Source organism: Macrobrachium nipponense, chromosome 9 (assembly GCF_015104395.2).
Source record: "Macrobrachium nipponense isolate FS-2020 chromosome 9, ASM1510439v2, whole genome shotgun sequence".
Lineage (NCBI taxonomy): Eukaryota > Metazoa > Arthropoda > Malacostraca > Decapoda > Palaemonidae > Macrobrachium > Macrobrachium nipponense.
This window is the reverse complement of record NC_061110.1, coordinates 102,183,460-102,191,441: the sequence shown is the minus strand read 5'-3', so window position 1 is coordinate 102,191,441 and position 7,982 is coordinate 102,183,460. Positions and strand designations below refer to the sequence as shown.

Here is a 7,982-nt window from a genome sequence, read left to right as displayed (position 1 = left end):
GTCGGTAATAAAAATATTGGCAGCGCTGGTCAAAGCCTCGGGTAGGTCTCCCCCCCCCCCCACCCCTTACCCAAGTATCCATATACCCCCAAGCCTTACCTCCATACTGACACCCTCCCCCATAAACCAAGAGGATTGCAAGAGTTTTCGACAAATCGATATTATCCACTGCTTTCGAGCCAGTTTTACAAATATAAATCTTAGAGAATGCATTTATTCAAAGTTAATTTAAGAAAATAGTTTTTATTTTTACGAGTATACATGAAAGGATAATGCAAATTTGATAAAAAAAAATATGTACAGTTCACGTAATGCCGGTTTAACATCTATGTAAAATACTTTCTATTACTGCTTATGGCACTGAAGTCATGGTCGACTTTTTAGTGGTTTGTTTGTATGGTGTTTTTACGTTGCATGGAACCAGTGGTTATCAGCAACGGGACCAACGGCTTTACGTGACTTCAGAACCTCGTCGAGAGAGAACTTCTATCACCAGAAATACACATCTCTCACTCCTCAATGGAATGGCCGAGAATCAAACCAGCGACCAACGAGGTGGGACGCAAACACCATACCAACCACGCCACCGAGGCGCATGACATTTTAGTCGATTACCTTTCTTTCCTAAACAAAATAAGTGCATTTTTTTTTTACAGAGACTATACCAGCACCATACATTAAGGACCTTTTCCATAAGCAAAATTATTTTTCTGCGACTCATTACAGGCCACTTTAGATTCCATGTCATACTTAAGCCAATTTATTCATCGTGAACAAAAGGTACTAGATAATTACTATTGTGTTCTGCAGAAATTAATTTCAATAATGAAGCAACATGTAACATCAACCCTAATGTCACTCCGTCCTCACCTCAAATGTCATGGCAACCACAGTTGCCAAATAATTCTGGAGAGAGGAGAGAGAGAGAGAGAGAGAGAGAGAGAGAGAGAGAGAGAGAGAGAGAGAGAGAGAAATTTGTCCCCAAGAGCATATGCAATATACACCAGCATTTCTCTCCTGTTTTCAGTTTTGAAGATTAAAATTCCTCAAGTCTGAGGGAGACCATACTATTTCCGCAATTATTCAACAGATTTCTAACGCTACGTTTGAACAGTTATCCCTGAACACCTGCGGACTCTTGAGAAACTTGTAAGTCTGAACAGGTGTCAGTTGGATAGGGCGTTGTTGTATGTTGGAGATAAAGCAAGGAATTAAAAGCCGAGAAATGGAGAGGGACAGTAAAGGTTTAAATGCTTACTATTTCAGCACAGTACTAAGCTTCCTACACTGCAGGTGATAAATTTGTGCCTTTTTGACTCCTTACACACACAGAGAGAGAGAGAGAGAGAGAGAGAAAGAATGGTTATCTAATGCAGCAAACTTATCCAAAATGTAACCCCGGTCAAACAAGTTGCCTGATACTAGCAATCATGAAGCTCAACAGGCAAAAACTGACTTGCTAACCAAATATGAAAGTTAACTCAAGATCAACTTAAGATAGATTCTAAAGTATCCATTTCGAGGATATAAACTCACAGAAAACATATGGAAAATACTACTATGGCGAGTACTACCAGGACCAGAAAAAGGTTTCCTAGGGTCTTGAAACCCGTACAGATGTTAGTTCTTATCTTTACTATGAAGGTGCTATCTTTACTATGAAGTACACACAATGTTATGCACTTAAGCATGAGGATGATAAAACAAAAGGTTGAAAGTGATACTTTAATTACGATAGTGTAACATACAGACTTGCACCTGTAAGATATAGGCTCAAATCAAATAATCCTTCCTGAGTTTTTTCATCGTGGAATAGGCGATGAGTGTGTTCAGGACTTCAAGACCTTAGAGGAAAAATAGATCATCCTAGCTGAAGACTATGATCATTCATCCGGGTAACAGTACGAAGCTACCAGGTGGTCTCGCCACAAAGCGTGAAGGTATTCTCATATGCAGTGCCTGCCCACAGTAGCTACCAAGTCAGTTTCCAGCGAAAATGTTATTTGGTATCTAGGTCAGCTCCTCAAAAGGTAGCTTTAAACGATGATCACAGTCGTCTATATGAAATTAAGACAGTTGCAGGCAATTTTAAGCGAAAAAATCCTTTGGTTCTTGGGCCAGCACTCCAACCGTAGTCTAATGAATGTAGACCTTATTCTTCTCGGTACTCAGTTCATACATTGCAACGGTAGTGAGACTTTTGTGGATAAACATTTCTTGGTGGGTCACCACTTCAAACGTAGTCTTCAATAACAGCAAATAGCTGCTGAGTTCATCAACACCAGTAATCAAGGACTGAAGAGTGATCTTGTGACAATCTCGACTAATGGCTGACCACTTGTCTTCCACCTCCGGTCTCACCTCAGCTCGGGAAAGAAAATATTTGTTAACATTGATGCAATTAAGTCATTCAACTTGTGAACATTAACTGCAATATGGCTACCAAAACTTTCGTCATGACCAAACGTAAACAAGTTCGTAGACTTAAAATACCACATTTTAGGCACTCTGGCAACTGACCATTTTTTCCCCTTTTTAACTATCACATTTACTGAGCAACCGCTCTCATACAAAGCAACAAAATCGTACAACTTAAGTCATTTACCGTGTTAAGCTCGTTAAGTTATGTATCTTACTTTTCAAAACCCATTTAACTTTTTAAAAATAATGTCAGACTACTGACAGTACATATTAATGGCTACCAAAGGTTAAATATAAAGTTCACCAAAGTAGCAGCCATAATGATGCTTATCAAAAGTAAACCTGTTCGTTGGCAGGCAACCAACCTTTTTAACCAAAAACAATCTCACTTCCAACCCTTTGAACATTTCAACTAGGAAACACTTCATACTAAGCGGCAAGCACTCGTACGGTATTTCTACAGAAGCAATCCGCGGTGGCCTAGACTATGGCAATTGAAGTTTTCCTATGTTATTTTACCCACTGAACAAGAATTTAAAGTAATATTTATTCGGACGACTGTAATTAACTCCCAGGGGCCAGTACTAAACACAGCGACTCGACCGCCGACCGAAATCGGCGAAAGAACACCAAAAACAATATGGCAGCGATACCAAAACAACAACAAAAAGTAGGGAGCGACTACATATCCGCGACTATCTATTTGTGCGCGCTGTCACTAAGGCCGTAGCGGAACAGTGCTTCGCACCTTATCCGCATATTTAATGATTCTTGGCAAGCACGGCATATACGGCAGGAGGTAATGTTGCGCTGTGCGCGCTAGCCACAGGGGTTACAGTAAGGTTACTTACCGTGGCGGATCACACCTAAAGGTGTTTGTGTTGTAGTCGATCCGACAAATAGTAGCTCCACAACACTCGCAGTTTTTTTTTTCTTTAGAATGAAATTATGTCTTTGAGCATATTCAATCACAACTTCTTTACCACCACTAGACAAATAATGATAAAATTCACTGTAACCCACATTGCACTGCAAACAATCTGTAGGAAATCGAAGGTCTGTCAAAATTAATGCCAGAAGGGCCAGCCACTGCCTCTGCCATAGGTACAGGAAGACAAAATGCCGTTTTTTGCTTCATTATTCGAGTATTCAGTCAAACAAGGATACCAGTGGACACTGGACAGGTAACTTTATTACTCCGCTGAAATGCTAGTGAAATTTAGTTTTCGACTAAAGTCGTTCGTAAATGGTTATGAAACCCATGACGTCATAACGATGTCACACCTCTCAGCCAATTATGAGTAACTGGAACTGCTTTTGTTTGCGTAAGTAAGTTAGATGGCTCATTAAAAGTAAACATTACCGTAGAGGAAACACCTCTCGCGACTTAGGAAAAATTCGAGGTAAAATCTTATCAAGCTCATTTAATTCCACCACGTTCAATCTCTCATATAATGACTATATTTTTTAAATTGCTTTTCACATGCTCTTTCCATGTAGGTGGATTTTTATTTATTTTAATATCCAGTGCTGGAAGTGCTTCTGTAAATTATTACCTTTAGTACTGGCCCCTGGGGTTAATTACAGTCGTCCGAATAAATATTACTTAAAATTCTTGTTCAGGAGGTAAAACTGCATAGAAAAACCACAACTGCCATACTCTGGGCCGCCGCGGATAGGTATACTAGATCTACCATATACTCTAATGACCTACCCTAAGTTGCCCATTTGTTACAAGAAGTGATAAAGATAGTTAACAGATTGTAGTAGTAGTGTTCGTCAAAGTTTTAAGTAAAAACCAAAACCTTTTAGTTCTCAAGCACTTAACCTTCTAAGTCTAGAACATTTGGACAAGGAAACTATCACTAATACTAAGCAACAATTTAGTACATAGAAAATAATTCCTATAATACACAAACCTCAGAAAAAGCTATGTAATCCAAAACCCGAATTAAAACCTGGAAAAACCTTAGTCCCATACTCCCAACAAAATCTTGCAAACAACTCAAGTCCCATAAAGAAACTTTGTGCCATACCCCAAACAAAAAACTTAAAAAAAAAAAAAAAAAAAAAAAAAAAAAAAAAACAAGTCAAAACAAAAAAAACAACTAAAAATCTGGAAAAAAAACCGAAACTAAAACCATGGGAAAAAAAGTCAAGTCTCTCCCCCCTCCCCCAAAAAAAAAACAAAAAAAAAAGTCCCAAAACGAACTAAAAACTTTAAAAAACCCAGATAACAAAACCGAAAAAAAAATAAAAATTCCCAAAACGAAAAAAATCGGCAAAAAAAAAAAAAAAAAAAAAAACAACCCGAGGCCCAAAACGAAACTATAAACTTTAAAAAAATCAAAGTTCCAAATCTGCAACTAAAAACTACGGAAAAAAAAGCCGAAGTCCCAAAACCGAAACTAATAACTTAAAAAAAAATCATAGTTCCAAATCCGAAACTAAAAACTATGGAAAAAAGCCAAGTCCCAAAACCGAAACTAAAAACAAAAAAACAAAAAACAAAGTCCCAAAACCAAAACTAAAAACTTGAAAAAACCCAAGCCCAAAACCGAAACAAAAAATTTGTAAACAACCCAGGTCCAAAGTCGAAACTAAAAAACCTAGGAAAAACCCAAGTCCCAAAACCTAAACGAATAACCTGGGGAAAAAAACCAAGCCCCAAAACCGAAACTAACTCTAGAAAAAAAACCAGTCCCAAAAGCTTCAAGAAAAATCTGTAAAAAACCCAAGTCCCAAAACCGAAATAAAAACCTGGGAAAAACCCAAAGTCCCACAACTAAAAACCTGGAAAAAACAAAGTCCCAAAACCGAAATTAAAAACTAAAAACCCAAGTTTCAAAAGCGAAAAAAAAAAAAAAAAAAAGTCCCATAACCGAAACTTACAACAGTCTCAAAACTTAACACCGGCGAAAACCCTACTTGCTACCAAAGTCCCAAACTGAAACCTAACAAGAAAAATTTGTCCCAAAACCGAAACCTAACACACGCGAAAAACTTCTCAAAACAAGGACTACAACGCGAGAAAAACCTGTCCTAAAAACCTTAGATACGTAAAGTTGAGACTTCAAAATGAACTATTAGGCCCCATCCACATATGTATTGTAGTTATGTCATTAAAGGTATTCCTACTAGCTTAAGATACAATTTCATATCAAAAAATACGAAGCTCATAAATATATACCTCAATATTTTTCCATCAGTTTATGACCCACTTTAACTTGCAACTTCGTCCTTTCTTGTTGCATTAACATCACCTGAATATAAAATACCGAAAAACAATCCTGCAATCAGTGGAAATTGATTTTTGGCCACGAATTCGTGATCCTGGACCACTATGCGTCGTTTGGACAGCAGCATAAATGCGTTCGAAAGGCTTAGCTCGCAAAGAGGCAAAGTTTACCGAGCAGAGCTCGCTCGTGTGGACGGGGCCTTAGTAGTTGGTTTGAAAAGTAGAGTCATGCATGGCAGAATAAAGTCTGCCATGCATGTCCCTAGCTTGACAGGTGGCTCTGCCACCCCGGAAAAGGTGCTTATTTTTTTTAATAAAAAAAAAGGCAACAGCTTCATTAAAGGAAATTAAAATAAGCTTGGTACGACTGCACTGAACTTATATTTCAGTTGCGTTAACATTTTTAAAAAAGCAACTATATTAAGATCCCATACATGAATTATCCTTATATTTCAGTTAAAAATTTTCAGTTAAGAAATTTTAAAATTAAAACAGAAAATCCACCAAGTTACTTGTGTATATATATATTGAACAGTGCAGCCGCAACCATACATAAGAACTACTCATGCAAAGTAATATTTATTTTTTAAAATTATCTAAAATTTTGCCTTACATAATTATTTGCATTACACACTGCAAGAAAACAAAATTACCAATCAAGTTGAACTTTAATGCCTTTAAATATTTATAATTGGTACTTTAACATTGAAACTTAAATTTGGGGACCTACCACCATTAATCAAGTACAGAGATAAGCTTTGGATACACTTAAGAAAGCTCTAACTTAATGGCAGTCACTAAATCCCGTAGCAATAATGCATCAGCATAGAATAATTTGGGAATTATAAGTAGCAAAGGTGCAAAATGTTAACGACCTCAAAACATGTGTAAAATATTACGTTATTTTAAAATCTGAAACTTACTATGTTAGCCAGAGTACAATATAATTACAAAATATTACGCATACAAGTGTCACGTACCTTTGACAATTAAGTATTTGAACTCACTCACGTGCGTCATCCTCCACATCTAAAAAATCATGACGCGACTAAAAAATAGTGCCGAGATGAAAGCAGACAGTAGTACACTTAATCTGCAACCGTTGAACAAAATGTAAAGGGCAGATTCAAACTGAACGTATCCTTACCCCACAAGCTTAACAGCAACTCACGAAATCCTGAAAAGGAAAATCTCTTAAGGAAATGCAGCTAAGAACACTATTTAACAGTCAAACACCAAAATTGACGATGAAGAAACATGTTAACTGAAGTCCTTAGGCTATACAACAATAATTTACCTTCCACTTCTACAAGAAATTAGCTCTCCCGTCAGCAACACCAGCACACTTCTCGAAACAATCTCTTCTGTCAGCAACACCAACACATTTCTCCCTCGAAAAATACGTTAACTCACTGAACTTGGTAACAAGTTAACAACGAAACGACGTATCAACCCGGGTACCCCATGCCTACCAACGAACACAGCTGGCTCGCATCAGTTAGCAAGGACTCGCGAGCTACCTCAACGCAGCTCGAGGGTCCTTGCTGGCTGCGGGATAGTGCTGTTCGCCGGTGGCAATGCGCCAAAGTTCGCTCATAATTTTCATTTCGATGTGAACTGATACGAGATGTATGTGTTAATTCGATGTGTTTGTGATTGCGTTTAATCCGCGTGAGAAGGTTGCAGTTGCTGGCTGTCGTTTTGAACACCAACGTCGTTACTACTACAAGAGGGTAAGCCAGTGTGGCGGGGTTTGTTTTGAACTTTTCCTTTCTGTATGTTTTGTGTCCTAACTTGTCTTGCAATATTTTTATTGCTTGCGAATATTCTTTGCCGGTTTAACGCAAGATTTTTCTGTCAGGTCTTCGTCAGTTGTTGTTAATCCCATTGGCCAAGTCGACTCGTAAGGTAGAGTAATGCTGCATTTTGTTTGTACAACGAGTGAAACCATAATTTTCATTTCGTGACATTTTTTCACTTCGAAAATTTTCCCGATTTGTGGATCTTGGAGAAGCCTGTGTGATGCATGTTTTGCCTTTATACTGCAATGAAGCCTAGTATAATGAATTTAAGGCGCATTTAAACTTTTAGTAGTTACACTGGTGGGCTCTTCCGGGTTTAGTTAACGTTGGTTAACTTACTTTTATTTCCCAAAGTAACTTGCCACTTAAGCGTAATATTTGTTATAATAATTTAGTACGCAATTCCTTTTGAATGATTCTTTGGACTCAGTATTTTAAAGCTTTTCAATATTTTAGCCTTTCTTATGATGGTCTTGCCATTATTTTATTGTTACGTAATTGTGTATCTTAAACTGATTTAT

General features: G+C 37.6%; 1 long non-coding RNA gene across 1 annotated transcript; it reads right to left on the bottom strand.

Annotated features, from left to right (window-relative positions):
• Window positions 1-1,738: 1,738 nt before the first annotated feature.
• On the bottom strand, window positions 1,739-7,090 carry LOC135217871 (uncharacterized). Its single transcript, XR_010315217.1, has 3 exons — window positions 6,957-7,090; window positions 6,640-6,836; window positions 1,739-2,366 (listed from the first exon to the last, which is right to left on the bottom strand). It is a non-coding gene; the product is annotated as an uncharacterized LOC135217871 (long non-coding RNA).
• Window positions 7,091-7,982: the final 892 nt, after the last annotated feature.